Source organism: Rhamphochromis sp. 'chilingali' (genome assembly GCF_963969265.1).
Source record: "Rhamphochromis sp. 'chilingali' genome assembly, chromosome: 15".
Lineage (NCBI taxonomy): Eukaryota > Metazoa > Chordata > Actinopteri > Cichliformes > Cichlidae > Rhamphochromis > Rhamphochromis sp. 'chilingali'.
Genome location: NC_137942.1, coordinates 3,546,449 through 3,573,888, shown reverse-complemented (window position 1 = coordinate 3,573,888; position 27,440 = coordinate 3,546,449).

Sequence of the window (27,440 nt, the reverse complement as noted above, 5' to 3'; positions counted from 1 at the left end):
CACATGAGATCCTCTTGGATGCACATCAGAGGCAGCTCTTGTGGTGAATTTTATACCAGAACATTGCTTCGAAAAACAGATTGTTCCAGTTGTAAAGCAAGAACATAGAGACACTGAGCAAACTGTGTTGACTCTTCAGCCTTTTTTTAAATTATCAGTGCGTGTTACAAGGTGCATGTGTGCAAAATGTGTAGATGCACAAGTGTTCATGGCTTGTATCCTGTCATATAAATCATGTTTATATTAGAGAGTTGACAGAAGAAATGTGGTGATTGAAGCAACTCTTAAATCACCCAGTCTGAGAAATCTGAAAATCTTTGTGGAGACTTTTGTTCTATAATTTTAAAGATTGTATGTACATATTTTTAACTCATATTTTTGTCACTGAAATTGTGTTAAGGGAAGAAGCTTAAATAATTTGTTTCATACCTTTTGCGTTACTTTGTAACACAAGTCTGAGGTCATGGTTCTCAGCCCCGAATCGGGGAAGTGATCACTCATTTTTGTATCTCCTGCACAAACTAAAGTCAGCATTAAATAAATAAATGAATCAAATAAAAATCAGAATGTGCAATACCAGAGAGATGCTCCTCTTGTCATGAGGTTCATATGAGAGCTGGACCCAAAAGCAGATGCCATGCACTCACTGAGAACTATGTACAAGACTTTATTTACGAGGATAAGAAGAGTGAAGCAGAAGCTGGAGGTAACGGGACAGCTTATGAGGAGGGCTGTCCCGAGATAACCAGGGAGAAACAGTTACTGGCAGGTGAGTAAGGAGAATCTGACAAAGGTGCTGTTGGCTTACATGCAGGGCCAGGCTGAAGAGCTGTGGGGAGGGTTTCCATGGGACAGGGGCAGTACAGGGGGAGGAATGGTTCCCTGAGTTGCCAAGAGCGTGAGGGCTGGCAGGATGACAGGCAGGTGAAGTGACTGGATGATGATTTCCTTAGTGAGAGCTGACGACGGAGGTGGAACGAGGAAACCAGCGCTGGAGGAAGTGAACAATAGCCGGTGAGTCCAGGGCGAGATGGTACGGAGACCTGTGCACGAGGAAGTGGAGTTAAATACGAAGACAGGACGAGGGAAGAGCGGAGCCTAGACGAGGCCCAGTTACCAAAGTAGGTGACTGAACAAACTGGCAATGAGTAGCTTAAATAGTCTTCCTGTAACTGACCACAGAGCGATCAGCAAAAACTCCTCAGCTGCTCCCACGGACCATGACACCTCTACGAGGAAGCGATTGGCGAAGGAGGGAAAGAAGAAACACTTCCAGGCTCAGTACGGGGGAGTTATCTGCCTCGGCTGATTGGCAGAAGAAGGGAAAGACAAAAGAGAACTGAATGACTTATACAAAGAAAATAATCTAGTGAAACAGTGACGTCACTCATCTGCAAGCATTTTAAACCCTGAGGTTTTTCATCTTGGTCAGGACCTTCTGATTATTTTGGAGCCAGAAGTGACCATATTTGGATAAGCCAATGAATTTTTCTGAAAATATAATTTTTCTTTCATTCATTCAGTAAATTTGTCTTGTCACAAGCTGAGCAGGTGTACTGTGGGTTGTTGTGTGGATGTGGTCTCAACTCAATAGTCACCACCAGCAGTGCATAACATGAGGAGTGTGCTTTTTCCATGCCGCCATTTGGGCTGCGTGTGCGTGTGGTGTATTTTATCTATATCTTTGACAAGCACACAAGCAGCAGTTTAGGGTCTTTGACTACAACACATGTTCAGCAAATCAAGATATCTTTTCCTTGTCTGGGTTCAGTTACCCTACAATCAGCAGCCAGGCTATAGGCGGTCACATGATGATGGTCATTAACTTGATGAGAGTGGAATATTTTATGTTACAAAAACACAGAGGCTGAAATGAAGGCGGCCACTGCAGCCAGTGCAGCAGCGTGCATGTATGATAGCTGAAGGTATCATACATGCACGTATTAGTATGGTGTTAAACAGCGCTATATCATTGTGCACTTAGTTTATATGATTTTACAAAAGTAAAATCAGACCTGTTTTGAGCCAGGAGGGACAGCCGGTAAAAACTGTGAGTGTTAAAAGACGGGAAGACCTGAGTCTAATTACAACTGCATAATTTATTAAGTTAATGCGCCGGCTTGTTTAAATATGTGTTTAATGTTTAATGGCGTCATAAGTTATCGATCATTAAATAGCATACGTCAGACATAACCACAGGTTAGGTGTGCTGCATAAAATGCCATAGTTGCTCCATAACAGCTTCTTATAAAGTATGAATGAATAAAACGGCCTGTATTTGTATAGCGCTTTACTAGTACCTAAGGACTCCAAAGTGCTTTACACTACAGTCATCCACCCATTCACACACACACACACATTCACACACTGGTGATGGCAGCTACATTGTAGCCACAGCCACCCTGGGGCGCACTGACAGAGGCGAGGCTGCCGAACACTGGCGCCACCGGGCCCTCTGACCACCACCAGTAGGCAACAGGTGAAGTGTCTCGCCCAAGGACACAACGACCAAGACTGTCCAAGCCGGGGCTCGAACCGGCAACCTTCCGATTACAAGGCGAACTCCCAACTCTTGAGCCACGATCGCCCCCTAGGTGATAGAATAGGTACTGGGTCTGAAACGTGAGGTCAGTGCAGTGAGGAGGCGACCTTTGTGGTTAACAAAATACTTTCACTTCTGTCTGTGGGAAAGTACTTTGTACTCCAGTCAGAGATGTCATCAGATGATGGTGACAAAATGGTGATAACATTCTATAAAGAACATAAAAAAGCAATAAAATGTAACAATGTTGCAAGTAAGAGATTAATGCTGGAGAAAGATGTTCATCTTGGGATTTAGTGGTGAAAGTTATTTTTGCTTAACTTTATTGTAACATCAAGTTTTCTCTTAGTGCTTAAGCTCATGGCTGCACAGTACAGCTTTTAAACTTTAAACTGGATCCATTTAAAGATGAAAGGTTAAAGATGACAGGTCCTCTGTGCTTGATCCGTCGTCTAGTAGTCGCAGTTCCAGCAGTGTTAGAGACGTAGCTGCAGATCTGAATACTTTGCAAATATAAAACATATTCGTAACTAACCCACCGCTCACCTGAACTCAGAAAACACTTCCCTCGTGATTTTATAGGCTCGGTCACATGTTTCAGGGCACGCCGAATAAAATTTTTTTAGGGATTTTGACTAGCCAATAAGCATGTGGCTTCACAGTCGGATCCCTCCCTCCTTCGTTAAATCCAGTTTTAACCATCCAGGATGGCGACGCTCAGCTCGAGGCCTCTCAACACAAGCCAGTATGTGGTGTCAGCGTGGCTACGTCCATTTTTATACCGTTTGTGGTTAAACCTGGAATTACCTTGCTAAGCTCCTAATCCTGTCTGACCCACTTGAGTTCAACTTGGGCTCTGTGTGGCCCTGAAACTAGAACACGTTTGAAACCTGTGTTCGGGGGAAGGTCTGTTTTCTGCATGTCTCACCATCTACAGTACAATCCCCGAAAGCACATTAAAATATTTTCACAGGAGCTGTAAAGGATCACTCTGCTGCTGCGTTCAAAGGTCTCAATAGAGTTTATTTACTCAGACTTCAAGGAAGAATCTGCATCATAATAGCCGCTGCTGTGACCCGTGAACTGCTTGGTTTTATGATTATATTGGCCTGCCTAGTACACTTATCTCACGGTGGATTTGCTCTACATCTGCTGCCTCTTGATTTTCACTGATTGCAGAAATTTAGAAAGCCCGATGACCCCTCGTGTTCAGGAGACATTTTCATTGATTCACTGTTTATATTTAGAGGCCTGTGTGTGCTTCTTTAATTACCAAAGTGTGCAGAAAACATGATAACAGCAGCTTTGAATTACGCTGAATGTGTGAATGTCAGAGCATTTGGCTTTTGAAATCATCATGTTAATTGCCATCAGCAGTTAAATGTGTTGACAAGGAGCAACTGCTGGTGGAGACTGATTAAGGGAGGCAGACATTTATTTCGTAACACTGAACAGACGACAACACGAGATCTCATGTCTGCTTGGCCTGGTAACAAGATCCCCATGCACCAGAACACACTGAGGACTGTGCGACATCGGATATTAACCTCGGAGAGAGATGGTTCGCCTACAAAAAACCCCCGAAAACCCCAAATTTGCCTCCTCTGCCCCCTGGAAATGTTGTAGAGATCCACTCAGCCCTGTGTGGAGTTTATTTAACAGTCAAGTCATTAATTCAAGCTGCTGTGCAAGAAATACAGCAATGATTATTTTCATCTGCAGAGAGGTTCTTATTCTGTCTTCGGTTAGATGCAATGCTCCTGATATTTTATTTATCATCACAAAGGATATTCACAGTATCTACAAGCGCTGTCATTTGAAATCAAGTACAACTAGACGGGGACGCTATAATCTTTCCTTTATTGCCAAAAGTAGTTTCACAAAAACAGATAATGGCCTACTTTTTACACACACAAATATATAATCAGCCAATCACATGGCAGTGATTCGGTTTATTCACATTAATCTGCTGAAGTCCAAAGGAGAAAGGTGATTTCAAGGGGCTAAAAAAATATATTAAGATATCCAGTGAATAGAAGTTCTCTGTAAGGAAAAGCCTTGCAGATGTCAGAGGTGAACAGTGGGCAGTCAGAGGGCAACAGTAACTCAAATAACCACTCGTCAGAATAAGCAGAAGATCATCTCTGAATGCATAATGTGTTAAGAAGAGGAAAAAGGTCGTCTAGCCTGATGAATCTTAATTTCTGCTCTGATATTTAAACTGCAGGGTCAGAGTTTGATGTTCACAACATGAAAGCAGGGCTGGTAATCACACAACACTCCCCTGTTCACTGTGATTTACCTTCAGATTTGAGTGTTTAAATGATCTTAAAGAAACTCAAATCATATTAGTATGCACCAAAATCTATTTGTGTGCCTCTTTTAACTAAATACAAGCTAAAAGGTCCACTTAGAGTAATAGATTTTGAGTGCTGCACCAAACAAAATATTCCTATGCCACTAGTGCCAATTAAGAAGGAGAACATTTTAGGAGGAACTGTAGCGGATTGAAACATTTTAATGCATAAAGTCCAGAGCTTTAATAATTTTCCGAGCTGTTTTCTTCCTGCTTTTTAATTACAATCTTCACTAGTGCGACTCTGAAGGCTCTTGAAGATAATTTACCAAGGCCACGTGAGAGGCACTGCGCCGCCGGCTCTCTAACCTCCTAATTGGTCGGTGTCACTCTCTCACAGCACTCAACTCAAAGATGGAAAGCCTCCTTTTAGTTCCCAAGGAAACAACGAGGCCGCTTTTCACACTGCAGCAGGCTCTTTTTCAGCTCCCGCCAGCATAGAGTTGTGGGCTTCCACACAGCCAACACAGACAGACAGAATGTTTTTCAATCAGATATTTTTCTTTGAGTCATTTAGCTTTTTTCACTGAGATGAATAAACTCCAAGTTCTTAGTAAACAATCTCATCCTGCACGTAAGACTTCCTGTTGCTGAATGATCACATCTCCCTCTACGTTTCCATTTTATAATACTTACTTCATGCTTGCTCGTTGCATCATGTCTCCAGGACTTTCTGATGGTGGCAGCTTTTGTAACCTGTTATGAATGTTATGAATAATGTGTTGTCATGAGGAAAATGCACCTGCACACCTGTGGCTGGCTGTGAACTCTGCAGATGTGCAGGCAAGTCACTGTAGCTGGAATTTAAAAACTTTAAGACAAGATCAAATCTTAGCCTTGGTTATGAAGAGTTTTCCTATTTAACCTGGGTGTGAGGAGAATGAAGCCATGTTTGGTTTAAGATAGGGTACCTAAGTTATTCTTCTACAAAAACAAATATCCAATTTCAATCTAAATATATGCAGATATATCAGAAAATTCAACATCATGTGCATTTTCATCCAAAACATACACAGATATTATCATTAGGTTTAATGGAGGTATTAATTCTACATTAAAGTAACCAGTAACCAGCAGCAGGATCCATATGAGCATCCCCCAAAGCAAAAGTTGTGCAAATTGTGATGGTTTTTCATTCAGTTATCTTCAAGAACTTGAAGCACTTACAATTTAACACCACACATGATTTTGTCTGCTTTTTTTAAATGAATGTGAGGAAGGTTACAGTGTCCTCATCATCTAATAATTTAAGCTCTTCACAGGGAACTTGAAAAGCAGCTGAATCCAGCGTGTGCTCTGTGATTTGGTTAGCTCTTTTAAACACAACCACTAAATAAAGAGGTTTCAAAGGTTTTTTGTTGGTGCAAAAAAGTATCTAAGATTACTTCAGTTATTTAATTAATTATCTAATTAATTCAGAGCCAAAGCTGATTAAATGACTAATGATTAAATGTAGGGTGGTGTATGAACATGGAGAATGAAAACAGATGAGTGAAGGTCACATGATCTGTCACTTCTCACAGCCGCTGTAGGTCAGGGTCGGAACGTAGATCAACACTTTCACATTTAGCTCTCTCCACCACAGCAGACCGGTGCTGCGTCTGCATCACTGCTGACACCACATCAGCCCATCTGTCAGTCTCTCAGTCCACTCTCCTCTGAGTCATCAACGAAACCCAGAGATACTTAAACGCGTCCACCTCAGGGCAGCAGCTGGGCATCCCTTTTAACCAAGAACCATGGCCTCGGACACTGACAAGCTAATTCTGAACTGCCCCTGTGTGAGCTGTAGGTTGAAGCCAAAAGAACCCCATCGCCTGAAAAAAATTACATTTTGCTGTTTCTTCAATTTCATGTTCTTTTATTTAACATTTTCTTTTTCTTTTGTATTCACTCGCTGTACCCACGTCCTCATTTTAGGTTTGACAGAGTTTTAGTAGATAAAGGTGAATGGCTTGGACAGGAATTGATTTGCAGTTTGGGGAAGGCCAAACACGGGGGCTGGCAGATCCCCGTGTACTAAATAAAAGCAAGGAGGTTAAAGAATTGAAAAGGAGAGGGAGGGTGGGGCACATAAACAAGAACGAACAGCTTGTAGAACTGGGGGAACATATATAGATGAGAACCTATACAGAAGGAGAGTGTTTGGAGGCGTGGTCCCGCTCCTGAAATTCAGATACTTTATCTCCAATAGTTTTAATTTGTCTTCTCTGGGATGTGTCACCAATAATGATGAGTCTGTCTACAGGCAGGAGGTAAAAAGCGTGGAGAGATAGTTCAGTGGTAACTGTATCTGCACACGCAGTTCAAAGTTTGCATGATCCGCTGCACGCAAATCTGTACGCTCGGAAACTAACTGTTCATTTCTTATATTTCCAATTTTCCTATTTATGCTGCATTTTAAATATGTTTCATGTAAATGCATGCACTGGAATGACAACACAAAGTATTTGTAACTCCTTTCTGCAAAATAAACAACACTGTATATCTCTTGCTTTGGATACTTAAGGATCTGTGGGACCAAAATCCAGATAGACAGAAACAATCGTATTGAAATGTGTAATTGAATTTTTAGAGTTTTATGTTCTGCCTATAACAGAACAGGTACTGTGACAGCAAAGCAACAGTTACGATTCTGAGATGATTAGAGATTTTTATTCTACAGGGTGGGCCATTTATATGGATACATTTTATTACAATGTATCCATATAAATGGCCCACCCTGTATTTTCAGGACTTACATGGCTGACCTGCTCATGTTCACATGCAGAGTAGTTGAAGGTGACTTACATAACCACCTACAAGCCGTCATTTAACAGCAATAAACCCGTGAGGTCACAGCGACTGCTCGTAATGATTAGTGGACTCTCCGGAGAGGCTCCGATCAATACACTTCACTCTATTTTGTAATGATTGAATAAGACTGATTAAAAAGCACTGAATGTTTCCTTCAGAGTCTCAGGCCCCCTTTGTTGAGACCTGAACTAACTGGAGGTTTTCATCATGGTCTTTGTCACTTGAATGAAACCAACATTTATTTTCAGCTCTCAGTCTTGATTCAGTCTTCGTGTTACCATTATTAATCTGGATGAAAGGCACTATCAAATTAGTATCCATTTAATTGTGAAAAGGGGGAGTTTCTTTGCTTTTTTCATCCTACAGGCTAAATAATAATAATTTTCAAATGATGTTAGCGCAGCTGCAACCTCTTTATTAAAGAAGCAATCAATTTGTCTAGCAGAGAGCTTCTGTGACTTCAAATTTGTTTTTTAAAATGGCCAAAAGAGAAAACAGTTCCCGTAAAACCTGTAAAGTTAACCAGTATGTTTGTGAAGGTTCTCAGTCATCCAGGTCATCGTAGTCTAAAGAACTTAGAAAGAAAAGCGTCTGGACTTCTTTTAGTTTCCTTTAAGACGTTTCACCTCTCATCCAAGAAGCTTCTCAGTTCTACAAGCAGCTGGTGGAGAGTCCCAGATTTAAGCACTATGGGAGTCTCCCCAAGAGGGTCATGGACCCCTTTTTGATCCTCCACCTAATCACACGAGCTAAGTTGTGAAAATGGGTGTAGGTCAAAATCAGCCAGGGTTTCGGGTGAACCCATTGTGAAGCCTAGCCCACTCTATCATGTGATTTCCTGAGGCCAAATAGCCCTGGATGTGAGTGGGCGTTAAGGCGTCTGGAAGGGGATCTCAAAACTGGATTATAGATGGCAGACAGTTGGTGTCCAGTTGGTAACCAGTGCAACCAGTGCTCCAACCACAATCGAACGAGACGTGAAAGATACAGCCCACAACTAAACAAAATGATAAGTGCATCAGTCTCTAGTCTGTATTTTGCAATTATTACTACAAAATGCAGACAAATTACTCGTAAGTATTTTGTACCAGATGATGGGTGGACACCATCTCTCATGTTTGGTGGAGGAAAGTAAAGGTTTTCGGTGCACTAGTGGTGATAAAGTAAAAGTGTGATGATTCTGATGTCGACTTCACTTTTTCACTGTTTTTTTTAGAATGAATATTTTGGAAAAACACAACAGATTCAGTGTGTATATATGTTACAAGTTTGGATTTGGTAAATTTGGAATTTTGTGTCATTTTTTTAACAACGCACTCGGGCTGTGATGGACGTTTGAGTGAAAAAGTGAGGGAAAAGGAAGATATGTTTTAGAGTGTGCCCTGCTGATACAAATAAGGATTATATGAGCAATGAGCATGTGAAGTGTTCATAGCTTTTCAGTGAATATTTGTATTCTTCCAGATGTTTTTACTTTACAGAAAGGATTATTTCCACCAGACTGTAAATGATTCCGTTAAATTGTGTCATTGTTTTCATTGTGTTTCCCTACGGTTCACTGGTATGGTCTCTGACCAAACTGGTTATACAATTTCTGGTCAGATCTCGAACGCATTCTTGCCTCATCTGGGCTCACCACACCTCTGGCGCTGGCAAATGTTGTGTGGGCCCAAATACCAGAACACACTCGACATTGGGCCAATATGAGATGAACCTTGGCCTGAGCCGAGACAGCCTCACTCACCCAGTCAATGGTGTCGGTCAGGGTCAAACGCAGATCAAAGAGAACTGCAAAGAGTTGGTCACATTTAGGCTGAAAAATTGATACTATATATGTATAGAGTTACTTTGAATGGAGGAGATCACTTCAACAGCCTCTGGATACTAATTCATTCATTTTTGGCATCAGAGACTTACTGACATCAATTCAATGACGTCATGCTGAAGAAATTGGAAAGTGTTTAGGCTTTTGATGCCGTTTCATATTTGTTTGGTCTAATGTTTGAGCTTTTGTCCGTAGCAGCAGCTACACAGAATAAGCTACCTCCCTCATGGACATGGAAAGGGGATGCTTGCCTTTGTGCTTAGTTCCTTGATGTGAATCACCTGTTAATAAGTTCTGTTTTAAGAAAGCATATAAATACAGGGAGGGTTTGCTGGTCTGTTGTTTTTATTTCATTAAAAATAATGAGGTTAAAAGGATACGTTGGAAACACTAAGGAGGTACATAGCTCTCCACTCTCTGACAGATGTATAGGCCTAATAGCCTTAATCTGTAGTATGTAGTCTTACATGCAACACCCAAAGGCAAATGCCATTTATTTGATAAATGGTCTGATTTAGTCAGTACTTAACATCATGGACTCATACTTCCACAGTCACTGTGCTTAATCCATTAGTCTGTCAGTGCACCCCAGGGTGACTGTGGCTACAATGTAGCTTGCCATTGCCAGTGTGTGAATGTGTGTGTGAATGGGTGGATGACTGGATGTGTAAAGCGCTTTGGGGTCCGTAGGGGCTAGTAAAGCGCTATACAAATACAGGCCATTTACCGTTAGTCATCATGACATCTACCTTAGTTTGAAATCAAAAAGCAAATTGAAGGTCAAGCCAACCCAGGCTTTTGACAGCGGGCAGTGACAAGCTGGTAACCCTGGGACGCCGGTCACACGGAACCTCAGCCAACTGTTTACTGATCTATTTTTAGCCAACCTTGCGTACGCTCACATGCATATATATCGCTGTTAGATGCAAATTGCTGATGAAGTGTCCTACATTTCCCTCTCAGACATACATATTACAGCGTCTCCGAGCTGTGCTACGTGACTGATTCTGTGTCACTGCAAGAGGAGCAGCAGAGGAAACACCGACTGTCACATAAAAGAGTTGTGCAACACCTTTGTCTGAAACATTTCACATCCTGTATATGGGTTAATGTGTGACCTATTTTGAGCCTTGGCCACTAGAGGATAATTTGAGAACAGCTCCTGCAGCACTGGGCTCACACTGTCAAGACATAATTGGCACATTTTCATGAGGACATCATAGTAATATAATAGTGTTATTTACACTAATCCACACATATCTGTGCAAGTTGTTTTATCAACGAGGGCATAGTTACAATATTTGCAGCACTAGCTTAACTCCGTTACTAAGAATATAGCAAGTTCACAAAGTCTAAGCTCCTGTGTTGTGCCTGTCTGTAAATCTTTAGTTTCTTTAGCTGTTTATGCTCCAGCAGAGGAGGTCAAATCAAAGCTAATGGTACAACACAGCTAAGTGACCATGACAGCACCCCCCATTTTGGACTCGGCTCTTAAGCATCGCTGAAAAAGTTCATCACCAGTAGTTTGCATGCTAGACGCCAACTCTCAAACTATTCTCCAAGAATCAGAATCAGAATCAGAATCAGAATCAGAAAGGGGTTTATTGCCAAATGTTGAGCAGGTTTACAACATTAGGAAATTGCTGCGGTGCTTCAGTGCAAACATGCTGTCATAAATAGCACTTAAATAGACATGGAAAAAAATAAAAGTAGGGATAAGAATTAAAAGTGCTACGTGGAAAGATATATACATGAGTGCAGGTGGTGATCAGTGCCAAACATAGAATGATGCAGTGACACAGCGTAGGGTCATGTGTTAGTGGCGGGGATAGTCATATGGTTATTGTTCATGTGTCCAACAGCAGAGGGGAAGAAACTGTTCTTATGGCGAGAGGTTCTGGTGCGAATGGACCGGAGCCTCCTGCCTGAGGGGAGCAGGTCAAACAGACTGTGTCCAGGGTGAGAAGGGTCAGCTGAGATCCGAGCTGCACGCCCCAGTGTCCTGGAGGTGTACAGGTCCTGCAGAGATGGGAGTCTGCAGCCAATCACCTTCTCAGCAGAGCGCACAACACGCTGCAGTCTCTGTTTGTCCCTGATAGTGGCTCCAGCGTACCACACGGTGATGGAGGAGGTGAGGATGGACTCGATGATTGCGGTGTAGAACTGCATCATCGTCCGTGTTGGCAGGTTGAATTTCTTCAGCTGCCTCAGGAAGTACATCCTCTGCTGGGCTTTCTTAATGACGGAGGTGATGGTGGGCTCCCACTTCAGGTCCTGGGTGATGGTGGTACCCAGGAAGCGGAATGAGTCCACAGAGGTGATGGGGGTGTCAGTCAGGATGATGGGGGAGTGGGGCTGTGTCCTTCCTGAAGTCCACAATAATCTCCACTGTCTTCTGGGCATTCAGCACCAGGTTGTTGTGGCTGCACCAGGACACCAGACGTTCAACCTCCCTCCTGTAGGCAGACTCGTCCCCGTCCGAGATGAGTCCAATAACGGTGGTGTCATCTGCAAACTTGATTAGCTTGACAGACTGGTGGGTGGAGGTGCAGCAGTTGGTGTACAGGGAGAAGAGCAGGGGAGAAAGAACACAGCCCTGAGGGGAGCCGGTGCTGATGGTCCGGGAGTCCGAGACATTCTTTCCCAGCCTCACGTGCTGCTTCCTGTCCGTCAGGAAGTCAGTGATCCACCGGCAGATGGGATCAGGCACATTCATCTGGGAAAGCTTGTCTCGGAGATGGTCTGGAAGGATGGTGTTGAAGGCAGAGCTGAAGTCCACAAACAGGATCCTGGCGTAGGTTCCTGGGGAGTCCAGATGCTGCAGGATGAAGTGTAGGGCCATGTTGATGGCGTCGTCTACAGACCTGTTGGCTCTATATGCAAACTGCAGGGGGTCCAGGAGGGGGGCCGTGAGGGTCCTGAGATGGGAGAGAACTAGGCGCTCAAAAGACTTCATGACCACAGATGTCAGAGCCACGGGTCTGTAGTCATTTAGTCCAGTGACCCTAGGTTTCTTGGGGACAGGGATTATGGTGGAGGACTTGAAGCAGGCAGGCACATGACATGCCTGCAGTGAGGAGTTGAAAATGCCAGAAAACACTGGGGCCAGCTCGTTTGCACAGTGTCTGAGGGTGGCAGGAGACACACCGTCTGGGCCGGGAGCTTTCCGAGCATTCAGGTTCTTAAACTGCTTCCTCACATCTGCTTCATGAATATGAAGAGTTGTGGTGGGAGGAGGTGGTGTGAAATCCTCTTTTGTGTGGGGTGAGGAGGGGGGTGTTGTAGGTGAACGGTTTGAAGGTGGTGATGGCTCTATGGAGGGGGGAGAGGTGGGGGAATTAGTGTCCAAAGTGTCTCTATTGTTGGGGCCGTTGGAGGTGTGAAGGCTGCCTGATGGCTCGTCAAAACGGCAGTAAAAGTCGTTGAGGGTGTTGGCTAAGAGCAAGTCATCAGTGGAGTGGGGGGTTTTAGGCTTGTAGTTGGTGATATTCCTAAAACCTTTCCACACAGAGGCCGAGTCATTCTCTGAGATCTGCTGCTGCATCTTCTCAGAGTGCTGATGTTTGGCAATGTCCACTTCTTTAGTGAACCTGTACTTGGCCTCTCTGTAGCAGTCCCTGTCTCCGCTTCTGAACGCCTTTCTCTTTTCCAGCCACAGCTTTTTGAGTTTAGGAGTAAACCAGGGTTTGTCATTGTTATAACTCACCCTGGTGCGTGATGGCACAATGCTGTCCTCACAGAAGTGGATATAGGAGGTGACAGTGTCCGTAAACTCGTCCAAGCTGGTAGAAGCAGCCTTCAATGTGTCCCAGTCTGTGGTCTCCAAACACGTGCGAAGCTCCTCCACAGCCTCGTTGCTCCACAGTTTTTTAGTCCTCACGACAGGTTTGGAGAGCTTCAGCCTCTGTCTGTACGCGGGGATTATGTGGATCATGACGTGGTCAGAAAGTCCGAGTGAAGCGCGGGGCACCGCGCGATAGGCCCCGCTGATCGTGCTGTAACAGTGGTCTAATGTCCTCTCCTCTCTGGTCGGGCATTTAATATACTGCTTATAAGAGACAGTGAATATGTGAACAATTCAAATTAATTCAATTCCATTTTCTCCGTATAACATTAAATCACAACAAGTTACTTCAAGGGCACTTTTTATTGTAATACAGAGAAAACCCCAGCATTCAGACGACCCCCTGCTGAGCAAGCACTTGGCTGACAGTGGGAGGACAAACCTTTTATAACAGGAAGAAACCTCAGGCAAAAACAGGCTGCTGGTGGCCTTTTTAATTCTGTTGGCTGCAGCGGTAAGGTACAACATTCTGTTTCCAGTTTGCACCAGCCTTTTGCAAGACAGCTCAGGGGGTAAATAGTGAGTTTTGGCAGAGAAGTTGGCATCTTTCATGCAAACCATGGGCAGTCACAAGGTTTTTGGTATCTACGTTGCAATCGATTTTTCAAAGCAAAAGACACTCACCACCCAGACAGGGAATACACATTTTTCCCTGGCAACTGGAGGCTGCTGGGGGTCATCAACCAGTCTGTATGTCAGTGTGGCTGAGGGCTAAGTTACCAGCTTTCTTAACCGCAATCTGTTTAGGAACTTAGCTTGATAGCCATCTCAAAGCTAGTTGATTTGTTCCAACAAGGGTGACTTGTTTTATATAAAATCCTAATAATTAAAGGAAAATTTGGTCAGTTTATTTTACAAATTTAAAGATTGTCCAACCAAAGATTCTAGTAAGAATCTGGGGTCCAAAATGTACAAATGAAGAAACTGTTTATTTTAAAAACACTAACCCACATCTGTGTTTGTGTGGCGTCCACGTTGGGCAACTTGTTGCATGTTTTGGCTCCATGTGCCAGGGGAAAGGTAAAGGTCTGACAAACCTGAACTTCATTACTTTCTTTGTCAGCCTTACACTGCAGAAGTGGTTTGTTACCTGTATGTGTAAAGCAGCAGAAAGAGAAGAAAACATTTTTAATGTTTATGACACAATGCAACTTTATTTGTCACCTCGTGCACACGGAGCAGCCAAACATCAAAATGCCCCAGAGTGAAATTCCTGTTTCTACCTTATTTACTAATTTATACTGTGGGCAGCTTTTTGCAGAATGAAGCACAGAAACATCTTTCAGTCAGTGATGAACTTCTTCTCATTCAAACTCGGCATTTATGTCTTTGGGGAACAAACTGATTAAAAGTGCATATTTATTGGAAATCGCATTAATTATCTTTAATACAAAACATAATTTATGGCTCTAGTTAACCACTGAATTAACATGTGAGGCATGTTTAATGTCACTGTACTAATAAATGACGCCAATACAATACTTACAAGTTTTTGTTTTGGGGGGAAAACTTTTGGGGACATTTGTCTTAATTTGCAGTACGGTTGCTGTTTGTTTTCTCCGTCCTGCGTGCGGTTTTCTGTCTTGATGACAATGACGGGGAAGAAGAAAACGCCCTTAGCAACAAGTGCAACATTACAGCGTACCTGCAATAAACACAACATAAACAAAAGGTAGAAAAATAGCTGGAATGCAGAAGGGCGGGTACTCAGTCAAGGAGTGTACTCTGCCCAGATTGATGGTGTGACACATGTGTGAGGCCCTGTTTCTGTGAACTGCATTCCTTGTGCAGGGAGGCCTCCAGGATAGGGGCTTGCTGCAGTATTCTTGTGCCTGCCTGTTTAATCACATTTACAGGGGGATACAAGCAGCGGATTGGGATCGGCAGGCTTCCTGGACCGAACTCGGAGCTCACATGGCAGGCCATGCTTGCTGCTGGCATCTTAACCACAAAGGCACGCCTCTTTTCTCCTAAATGCTGACTCAAACCAATGCTTAAACATGTCCATCACTGCTCCACCCACCTCCCGATGTCACTCCACCCCTCCCACAGTCCACTTCCTTGCAGGATTCCACTCCAAGTCTTTCCTCTAGCTTGTTCCCTACATTGAAAGTAGGTCACTGTTTGCTTTGTATTATTCAGCAACTGGAATGATTGTGCGGTGAGGGCTCTTGACTGTGATCTGGGTGACATGCAGCCAGCCAGTGGTGTGCAGGGCAAGCGAGAGAGATAGAAGGACCCAGCAAGCAATAACAACATACCCCAACTGATGAATATGTTTTGCAGTGGGAAGCAAAGTGAAACTTTCCCATCAGGTTTGTTTTCTCATGCTAAAACTGCAAGCTCAGTACGAGACCTCTCCACCCACATCAGGTTGTAAATTTCATGCCACTGAGGAAACAGATGGATCCTTAATGAGCAGTCGTGAGGAGGACGATGAATAAATAGTAGCTGAAGCTTTAAGCTGAAGAGCGGGGAGGTCACAGCGGCAGGGGTCACGAAATGTTTTAACGTTAAAGAGCATGTGAAACGAAGTGAGACCTCTGCAGAAATGCACACTCATGTGGACAGGATGAACTCGCGTCGAGTTCATTGCCTCCTCGCAACACGCCTGGCGCAGCTTGCAGTACATTCATAAAACCTGGCAGGAGTTTGGTCTGAGCGTGTGCAGGTACATGAGGCATATCTGTGCCCACTCGGTATGAAATATTGTCCGTTTTCTGGCACAAAATAAGCCCCGTCCGCAGAGGCTTTAGTCTCGGCTGGGATCCTACCTGGAATGCAGGACTGTTACATAACCAGGAGGACTTTGGATGCTCTGTGATTGATGTACTTTTGTGGCATGTTATTTAGGACTGGCTCCAGCAGTGACACGGAGAAAGCAAAAGCACACATTAAAAAAAATGACGAGCGGCACTGTAAAGCTCTGTGGTAATATTTTTATTTATATTGTCTCTGTATTTATATATATATGTGTGTGTGTGTATTATATATATATATATATAATATTCTGTAACTCTGTAACTTCTGTCGGTACTGTGCTTTTTTGGAAATCGAATTTCCCAGAGGAACCCACCCGAGGGATTAATAAAGTTCTATCTAATCTAATCTAATCTAATCTAATCTAATATTAAGAAATCGTGTTATCGAGTGCTGAATCACTGCTGATCTCAGGCTTGGGGGTATGCAAAAATGACCCAGGTACAAAAGAGCAAAAGAGGAAAAGGTTTATGTGATTTCTTATCTGCTTGTTATGCAAAACATTTTTATTTGATGTCCGTCTTCCCTTGGAGCAGCACAGAGCTACCGCCTGCTGGTTCATTAAGCCCCTGACTGTAGTAATAACCATTCAGTTAGTAGCTCTTGGCTCAGGACAAGAATGGCTGGTGGATTTGGGAAACATGTTTGGTTTTCCATCATTTCTAACAAGATTAAAATAGTATTGGCATTTAAATACAATGTGGGCCATTTAAATGAATTCATAAAGGACCCAACTCATTAAAACAGTACATTCACAACACTGAAAACTAAAGAATTTAGCATCATCTTTTAGGATTTATAAAGCATCACTGGGTAAAAGTATGAACCTTACATCATATCCACAGTTTTCTCCAGGATCATAAAAATGCTCTCTTGGACCGGCCCCTTCTTCTTTGTCGTCTTTTTTAATGGTAGCCACAGATTATCTCTCTCTACCTCACCCTACCCCTAGCATCTTCCTCTGTCACACCCACCCTCTGCATGTCCTCCCTCACAACATCCATGAGTTTTCTCTGTGGTCTTTACCTTCTGCCTGTCGATTCTATATTCAACGTCCGCTGTCCAACATACCCACTATCTGCCCTCTGCACAGGTCTAAACCATTGCAGCAGTTAAAAAGCAACTTTAACTCCGGACTAAACTCTCCCTCTGATGTACTCATTTTTAATTCTGTCCATCCTGGTCCCTCCCAACTTCTTCTTAACACCTCCAGCCCTGTGTCCTGCCTTTTTCTTAGTGTCACCATCTTCACAGCACACATCATAGCAGGTCTCACGTCCATCTTGGAATACCACAATAGTACTTACAGTTTCTCTTCCTGTTTACGCCATGGTATAACAGTTTGAGCCCACCTTCAGTGCTGCTGGCCTTGCTTCCCTTCTACACTCATCTCCCACCTTCCTTCTATAAGCTATCGCTCTTCTTTAACGGATCATCCCTACATTTAAACTTCCGACTGTCACCTCCTGACCTCTACGTTTCCTTCTCTCTCACTGCCTCCTAACACACCTTCCCCCTCTCCCCTTCAGCCAACAGCAGCACCGTGTTGACCATCAGCACCGGAGGCGTTTGTTGTTAATACCTGAGCTCCGATCGATCAGATATTGAATTCTCGATTCTTGATTCTAATGTTTGACTTGGTAAAGAATTTACACTGGATGTCCTTCCTAATGTAACCCTTCCCATTTAGATGGCTTTAAAACTGGCACTAGGAGTGCAGGGGTCTGTCCCCCTCTACCCCCTTCTTATGCACTGCTGCTTTTCATGTGAATATTAGTGCACACGGCTGTACACGAGTCTCCTCAAAACCACGCTCAGTGTTTCCTTTACAGTTTTCTTCTGCACTGCGTAGCTCCTATTTATTTCTGATTAAATATTCTGATATTCCCCCTGACAGCTGGGAAAGGCTCCAGCACCACTGTTTCTGTGAAACATATAAGAGGAAGTGAATGGATTGATATAGTTTTAACATCTGCTCATTAAAAAAAATCGGTTAGTAAATAATAAAGTTTTTAAAATAGGTTTTATATATTTATTCATATTCAAATGATATCTAGAGCATTGTTATTCTTACAATGGCCAACATCACTGGATGAGATCATAATCAGGACCATAGGCTGAATGTAATGTAGAAGTACAAGTACTTTATTGTTCTACATTACATTCAGCCTATGGTCCTGATTATGATCTCATCCAGTGATGTTGGCCATTGTAAGAATAACAATGCTCTAGAGCTCTATAATTAAAAGCTGTTATTTTCATCTGCATGATGTGGAGCTACTGTGGGACGGCCTAAACCAGGCTCACAGTATGCAGGGATATAGGATATACCAGGATATACCGACTCCACGAAGGGTATCAGCAGAGCTTTTCTGGGACGTAATGCCATGATTTTATGTCTTTGAGTTTGTTTCCTTGAGTCAAAGCATAAAAAAAAGCCAGCTGTCCGCATAATTCTAATAAATTCTCTTACTTTCTTTATTTCTTGATGCGGCTTGTTCCCATTTTCCTCAGGCTGAATAAATAACTGCCACTCATGCTGGCTCTCCTTGCATTCATGATGTACGCTGCTACAGTGTTGATGCCATTGATGAAAAGCCCAAATACGTCCCAGCACTGAGCCGTAGGTGTCAAATTGAACCGCTGACCAGAAAAAAGACAGCATATGAGCAGGAATAAATGATCTGTTATATTCTTGCTGCATTTCTGATCCTTTTTTCTTTTCCTTATTAACAGCTGGAGATTACTGATGTTTTTTGGAAATCTGTCACACTTCCTTCTTAGCCTGATAGAAACACTTCGAGTTTGTGGCTCCTGCATTCATCTTTGTAATTAATCTTAATCCATTAAACCTAAAAGTATGAGTATGAGTGTGACTTCCTGCAAGAACATTTATCTGGTATTTTCCTTAAGTGGTTTCTTAAATACGGGAATTCTTTGTTTGTGTTTTATGAATGATTATGAGGAAAAATGTCTAACCAAACTGGTCTGTATGTGTGGGTGAGATGACAGGTGTGTTATGTAAGAAAACCAGACAATGCCGTGATTTGTTAGAGTTGTTAGACTCCGCCATCCCACTTCGCATCCCTTTTATTTAACGCTATTAAAGTAGAAAATGAGGAGAATTTAAGTGTAAATTCTGGCTTTCAGCTTTGATCCCATACTTCAGGTTTCAGATTCTCATTGATGTCAGTACATGAGACTGCTGGTCAAATTTTTCACTCACAAAAATTAGATGAAATATTTTCAAATGAGCTGCCTCTGTGGCCGAAGTAACACGTCCGAAAAAGTGGACAATGGTAAAACAAGGAAGAGGAACAAATAACTTTGCTCTTTGTTTATCGTAAGTTATACTATGCAGTTAATCCTACTCACATTCCAGAACTGTCTGAATGTGTTTGTCACCTATTCAAACTCTGACTGCACAGCAAAACACTAAAGAATGAATTTATACTCAGTCCTTCAGAACTGCCTTAGCTATTCTTGCTATAGCTTCACCAAGGTGCCTCAAACATTCAAGATTTTAGTCTATGTTGACATGAAAACGTCACACAGTTGCTGCGCATCAATAACGCAATCTTTCTCTTCCATCACATTCCAAAGTTGCTGTACTGGTTTGAAATCCGGTGACAGCTGAAGCCATTTGAGGACGGTGAACTCATTGTCATGTTCAGGAAAACCGTTTGAGATTATTTTAACTTTGTGGCTTGGTGTGGTTAGGTACACAGTGGATGCAGTTGGCAACAATCCTGAGGGAGGTTGTGATGTTTAAACGATGGTCAGTTGGTCCTAAGGGGCCCAAAAGTGTGCCAAGAAAATATTGCCACACCTTTACACCACCAGCAGCCACCTGAACCAATACAAGCAGGTTGAACCCATGCTTTCATGTTGTGTGTGAAAAATCTGGATCCTAGCATCCACAGAAGAAACTGAGACTTACCAGATAAACCAATGTTTCAATCTTATGTTGCCTAATTTTGGTGAGGCCATGCCAACTGTTGCCTCAGTCTGCTGTGCTTAGTTGAAGTGGTACCTGGTGTGGTCTTCTGCGGCTGTATCTAATCCTCTTCAAGGTTCAGAGATGCTCTTCTGCATATCTTGGGTGAAATGATTGATTATTTGATACACTGTTTCCTTCCTATCGGCCAGTGTAGCCATCTTAGTGAGTTTGTCACTATATTTAGCGAGTTTTCAGACCCCCCTTAGCGCCTTTTTTTCTAAAAAGCGACTAGCAACAAATCTGGCGACTTATTGGAGACTTATGATGACTTTTTGACATGAAAGCAAGTATTGCTCTTACTCTCAACAAGCAGCAGGTGCTGCCGTGGGCACCTCGCTCGTTCCAAAGCACTCACAGGCAGCAGATAGTCCTCACACAGCTGTCCCCCCCAGCTGCTATCAGAGTTCACCCCTATGCGTCCAAACTGCAAATGAATCGTGCATTAGCAAAGCCACTGCTCCCGCGCTGATTGTAACGCAGGGCGGGAGCAGCAATAAATGTATATTTTTCTTTGTCTAAAATAAATCAATGCACTAAAATACATCATTCTAATCATTGCAAACTTAGAAATCAGATGTCCTTGCAGAGCCTTAACTCCATCTTGTATATCCAATTTCGACTAAAGCCGTTCTGGTGAGGCTTGCTATGTCCATCTTGATTGTTAATGTAGTTTGTTAAAAACGTTATGGTTAAAAATAGTCTTCTTTCACTGTTACTTTTTGTGGATCACAAGTTTAAAACTACTTAAAAAGACACACAAAAAGTAACTCTGCCAGAGTGCCTATTTCGGGTCACCAATTATCCATTGTCCTGTGACCACTGGCATCAATGAGGCATGTCCTGCCAAGAACAGCCGCTCACTGGATAGTTTCTCTTCTTCTCTTTAAACCCTGAAGATGGTCACGTGGGAAAATCCCAGTAGATCAACAGTTTCTGAAATACTCTGCGCGCGTCTTGTTGAAATTCACTTTCTACCCCATTCTGATGCTCAATTTGAACTTATTTTTAGTGCCATAGCTGCTGATGGAAGCCATTTTAATTGTGCTCTAAGGGGTGACCTGTTTAGTTCTTAAGTTAAGTACATTTGTTTCAAATCTGTATAATTTTATATTGCAAATAATCACAGACGTACCAAACCAGCTCGCTAACCAGGGAACTAGCTAGCTAACCAGAGCTAGCTAGTTTGTTACAGCTAGTGTTAGCTTCACAGCTTCACACCCTCATATCCAAACTGAAATGCATGCATCTAAAAACATTGTTTAGTAATTAAGGTTGATTTGTAGGATGTGTAGATTGAAAAGGCTTTGTGCACTTTTTGGGTCCAAATGAGTTTAGTAGGAACGTGAGCGTTTTTTGTTTTGTTTTTGGTTGAGCTGGATTTTTGTCCATTAATAGAAACTGAATTGAGAGAAAAATGATTTTTAAAACTCATCAACTGATTTGGACCAGAGGAGATCAGCTTTAGGTATAGAAGTGTCATATCTTCTTGAACACCAAACACTTGTGATTTTCTGAGTGTTAAAGGGCTTTGATGTCAGCAAAAAATGGAAAATTTGCATCATTTCTTTATCTAAATGTTACAGCTTTGTTACCATTTAAAAAACATTTGTCACCGAGAAGAGAAAAAATTGGTGATATTCATTATACTTACGATAATGTTGGTATGATAATGTTAGAGCTTAAAACCTTTCCATTCAGCAGCAAAATTGAGCGCACCAGGCCAACATGGTTTCAGTGGGAAGATGCAGCCCACACAGCTGCCTGGTTGCTTCATTGGGTCTCTGTTGTCTGGCTCAGTGGTGGGTTTGTAAATGGTATTGTTATCTGCCTCATCCTCCACAGAGAACAACAGAAAATCAGCAATGTCTTGCAGAGCCAGAGATTGAAGACATTGTCTATTTAAAATAAGCTCTGTGCGGAGGTGATAAATATTCTCCTTTAGCGTAAAGACTGTTCGATTGAAACGCTTTCTTTTGTGAGGACGCTTTGTTTTTGTTTCCTTTCACACATAAGCAAGGTCTGTGGCAGTTCTGGATGATGTTTACACTTTCCTCCTTCCACAAAGTGATGAAAATTACCACATTTGAACCCCCTTGTCTCAGATGAAAATTGACCGAGGTAGCTGGTGAAATGTTATTCTTTAGCCCTGATCAGCCCAAACATGGGTGGAGAAAAACAACAGCATCCACACATTTTGACCGACAAACTGAACAATGCTGGTAGCAGAAAGCTTCATAATTCAAACTATGTCAGCTCCTTTTAAGATACTAGTATCATAACAAAGTAACAGTTCCTTACTTTGTCATAAGTGTGCCCACACACCACAACACAAGTGGTGGCTCCTTCCCTTTTCTGTCATGTACAGGAGCACTTGCTTGCCAGCACAGGGATGCACAGGAGCCCAATGTGTCCTACAGCAAGATTCAATTCATCTTGTAGAAGAAAACAAGATTTTAAAAAAATCCACAGTGAGTTTAAAAAATGCAATCTTCCTGTATTTCTCCAAAGAACTGAAAATGTGAGGAAACAGGAGGTTATGAGAAGAAACATTTTCTGCGTTACTCATAAACATTTTATCAGTTTGCTGCTGATGGCATCAGAACGAATGAGCAGATAAAGTTCCCATCTCACTGTTTAGTGTTTCTTCTTTAAATCAGTTATCATATATGCAGTAAAGACTTGTTAAGCAGCGATTAAGCCTGCGGGTGAGTCAGTAATGTTCAGCGTCTACCTGTTCTGTTGTTCCAGATACACCTTGTCATTTATTCATAGATGGAGACTGCTGAGACAAAGGGTCAAAGTAAGACTGGTGCGTAACCTGCACAAGCCATCTGCTGTGTGGCCTGAGCTTGGCCATTAAATAGATGCAAATCAGGACAGCATTACCCCGTACAACCCCAAAGCGCCGCTTTTATGCATGCTCACAAACTTACTAACCCCCTCCCTGCTTTGAGAGTCGAGGAGATAAAAGATCAGTTTGTACAGGCTGCAATGAATCATCGCTTATTCACAAAGCTACAGCAGATTTCATATTCATTTTTACTTAGAAAGCCTCCTTTTTAAAAATATAAAGACCGAAGTTTCATTACAAATTGCATAAAATATTGCAGTTTGTTAATTTAGTGCACACTGGCTACAGTTTAACCCGTTTGGGGAACCTTCAGTTGACTTGTCTCTGGGGGAAACAGCTAATTTGTAACCAGCGAGTGTCTGGCCAAACTTTTGGTTTCGGTCCAGCAGTTATCATGTCATGGTCCTGAGTCTGGTGACTTCATTAATATTATCTTATGTTTCAGTGTAATTGTTGGATATGTTTCTGGAGAATTTCTAGTTCTTAGGTTTTTGTTCCCATGCTTCCTCTGTGTTTCTCTACCTGCCGTGTGCTCCTTGTTTTATTTTGAAATTCCCTTTTCTGCATTCAGTCTCTCTTCTCATGTTTTCTCAGTGCCTGTCCAGGTCCCACATCTCCCGTGTTTTTCCTGTTTTACTTTGAAAGTCTGTGTCTTATGTCAGAGTATTCAGTTTTGCTTCCCTTGTCTCGTCCTGCCCAATTAGTCGCAGCTGTGTTTCCCTTCTGTATCCCGTTTCCTGATTACACCACCGTGTATTTTAGTCCCCTGCCATCTCCTCTGTTGACTCTCTTTGTGCTGTGTTTTCTCGCGGCATGTTCCGAGCCTGTGTTTCCTAGTGTCAATTTAGCTTAGGTTTCACGTTTGAGGTTTTGGTTTGTTTTGCGAGTTGTTTTTCCCGGCGAATAAAGCTGTGCCTGAAGTTAAGCTTCCATCTTGAATCCTGCACTTGGGTGCTTCTTCCTGCCTGCCGCGCAGCACTCGTCAAGACATATTGTTAATGAACACAGATGCATTTCCAAAAAAGTTTAATGAAAGATAAATTGTTGTCCGATAAAGACTGTACAAGGGTTTTCAGCACAGGTTGCTCCCCACGTGGACTGTTTACCTGCAACCAAAGCCTGCTTGAGAGTCAGCAGAAGATGGACTACATTCAAATGCCTGCAATTTTTTTTTTTTTTTTTTTTACAGAGGTTAGATTGTGAATAGTTTTAATTGTTTTTCAAATAACAAATTAAGAGGGACATTGAGTTTTCATGAGAAACTGTTCCTCGTTATCCAAACAAACAGCCTGCTGCCTTGGGGTCACAGATCCCGTGAAGGTTGCTGGCTATGATATTTTTCAAACTACAAACCGACGCAAATTGAATTTTATGGAAGCACATTAGTTCTTGTATCTCTCGACCTCACGCGAACTTGGAAGTGACAGCAGACTGCAACACGACTTTATAGGAAAACCGACCTGGAGGTTGGTTTTATCTGTTGATTAATTCTTTTATCAGGTTTGGAATGCTGTTCACTCACATGCAACGACCAACTCCTCAGTTTGTTCACAACTGTGAGCCAGAGCGTCCTGCAGACCCTGTCGTATCAACACAGGCTGTCAACTGAGGATCATTAAACTCACTAGAAATATCTTATGATTAGATTCATGTCAAAAGAAGTTAATCTAACTATGAGCGAAATATTACAGTAATGCTGCCTTCAATGACCCGGACTTTTGCCCTCAAAATCTCTGCACCAGTCACATGATTTAAAAACTATGAATAATTACCTAATTTAGTGTTTTGTTTGCTGATTTATAGTATGCACAATGTGTACTTTATCCTAGTTTTGCATGTGCATATTTCTAATGGTACCAATCTTTCTTTTCTTGCATCTTTAGCAAATTCTGCTTTTTAAAGAGGAAATGGAAGCGCTTGATCATATTTAGAAATGTTCAGTGAAATAAACTTCATCTAAAAATACAATAACACTGGAGCAGAAAAACAAAATGTTTCAACAGGATTCGAAATGCTGCTCAGCTTTTAGCTTTCCACAAATCATCGGAAACCATAAAAGCTCCATTGAAAGAGAATGATAAAATACATTAGCAGCTTGTGGTGAGACATGTTTTATTTCAGACTTACACTCCTCCCATTTGCTATTGAGGATCATCCTCCCACACTGTGCTCTGAATATTGTATTGGTCAGACATCTGAAAATGACCAAAATAGCAGTGTTATTAAAGTGCAGGTGGAGGTGGAGGAGCACAGAGGTTAAAGTGAGTGTTCACAGCTGCAGGCTGAAACTGCTGCTGCTGCTAATTCATCCCAGCGAGCAGAAGATGCAAGTAAAAACAAATAGCCAGAGTAAGTAAGCCATCATCTAATTAAAAGGTCACTGGTTCAAGTATAGCGTGCAAGTGTATATGTGAAACTAGGTCGTGTTAACCAGCAGATGTAAGAGCGACAGCGTAAACTCTCCTCCGATCCTTTGAACTCGCCACAGTCGATAGAGATGATGTTGCCTGGAAACAGAAACTGCTTATTCCTCACTTCTCCAAGATTTCACATGGTTATTGTAGCGACACCTCATCACAGACTCAGTCTGGAGGCTGATTCTGATGTTTGGAGGATACAGGCTGGGATAGAAAAAAGGTGCTGTCTGAACTTCCTTCTAAACATTTACATTAGGTCATTGAAGGAGTTGCTTTTTCTGTCTGAGTCACATGTTTCTTCCGTGGTTTTCTTCTTAATGAGGTGACATAAGTACGGGTTGCGGGAACAAGAACTAAGCCTTTATCATTTGCTGCCTATTTGTAGCTTTGGATCTAAACATAAAGACCCGCAGTCACTCTGTAGGGAAACTAAACATAACCAAATTATATCTGACAGCATATTTGAGTTTCTATTTGCTCCTATTTCTGTGGAACCGCAATGATCCAAAGTGCCCTCTGACACATTCAGGCGGCTCGTTAAGATTTCCAGGACACCGGGGGATTTACTTAGTAATCCCCCCATCAGCTGGTCAAAGCTAGCGGTCAACTATTTTGCTCTGCTGATACCACACAGCAGGCTCCTGCTCCAAAGCACCTCAGCAGGATTACAAACAGAGTGGATTACGAGTTATTGTAGTCAACTCCTTTAAACTCTGAACATCGTCCATTTCACCGGTGACCTGTGTAGTGTTACAGACAGGATCGTGCACACATCCACCTCTGTACATGGACCTTTCACCTACATGGCATACCATATGGAAATCCTATAACGCATGTACTGTAACGTTGTCACAATAAGACTTTGTTGCTGTGCTGTGCAGAGAATTGTTGCCACTACGCTGTTTTTTGTCAGAGTTCCTTCTGTAATCTCCATAAACGGCTTTTTACTGTTAAAGTGTATTAAAGTATTGGAGATTTGTATTTCTAAAAATACCAATCGTCATCTAAGCCCAGATCTCAGTCTGGATGTCCTCGTCCCAGTACCTTGAATTCAGCTTAGCTTTGCTGGACTGTGGCATGACGTTAGGATTTGTTGCTATTCACCTGTTGCAGGGACGCTTCTGAAGCTGAACGCTGGCCTGAAGTGAGGTGAAAAAACTCAAAGAAACAACAAATATTTTGTGATGACATTAAGCCAACATGCTGTAAATTCATGCTTCTAAATTCAGTTCAATTCAATTTATATAGCACCAAATCACAACAACAGTCACCTCAAGGTACTTTTTATTGTAAGGTAGAATATATATTGTAAGCTACAATAATACATACAGAGAAAAACCCAACAATCAAATGACCCCGTATGAGCAAGCACTTTGGCGACAGTGGGAAGGAAAAACTTCCTTTTAACAGGAAGAAACCTTCGGCAGAATCAGGCTCAGGGAGGGGCGGAGCCATCTGCTGCGACTGGTTGGGGTGAGAGAAGGAAGACGGGATAGAGACAAAAGAAATGCTGTGGAGGTTTCTACAATGGGACGCTTTGCTGCTGGTCTATTATAGAGCTACGTAAATTAAAAGCAGATTGTGAAAGCCACCTTTCACCGTCTTCTCTGCTTTTTAACTAAACTGACCTTGATTTATCTGTTACCTTCAGCTGGTACGCTAAACCTTTCGTCTGTTCACAAGTCAGAGTCATCAGAAACGCCTTTTTGTCCTCACAAAGGTCACGAGAAATTAATAGTGACAGCACTGTCCTGCAATCTTTGCAGTGTTATGGCCCGTTCACACTACAGTATAAACAGGATCGCACTCTCCTTGCAACTAGGAAAAAAAAATTGGTGATAGGCCAGTGACTGCATTGAGTTTTTCACCTCCTGACTAGCTGGTCACCCAGAGGATGAGTGTGCAACACACGGCATCTCTGGGGGCCCGCTTCTATCACAAGGTGATTGGTCAGGTGGTCTGGTGGGAGTCAACCTCTCTGTATATGTAGACAGCAAAAGATTTTGTCTATTTATCAGATTGCATGTAACTGCCAACTTGACCACACTC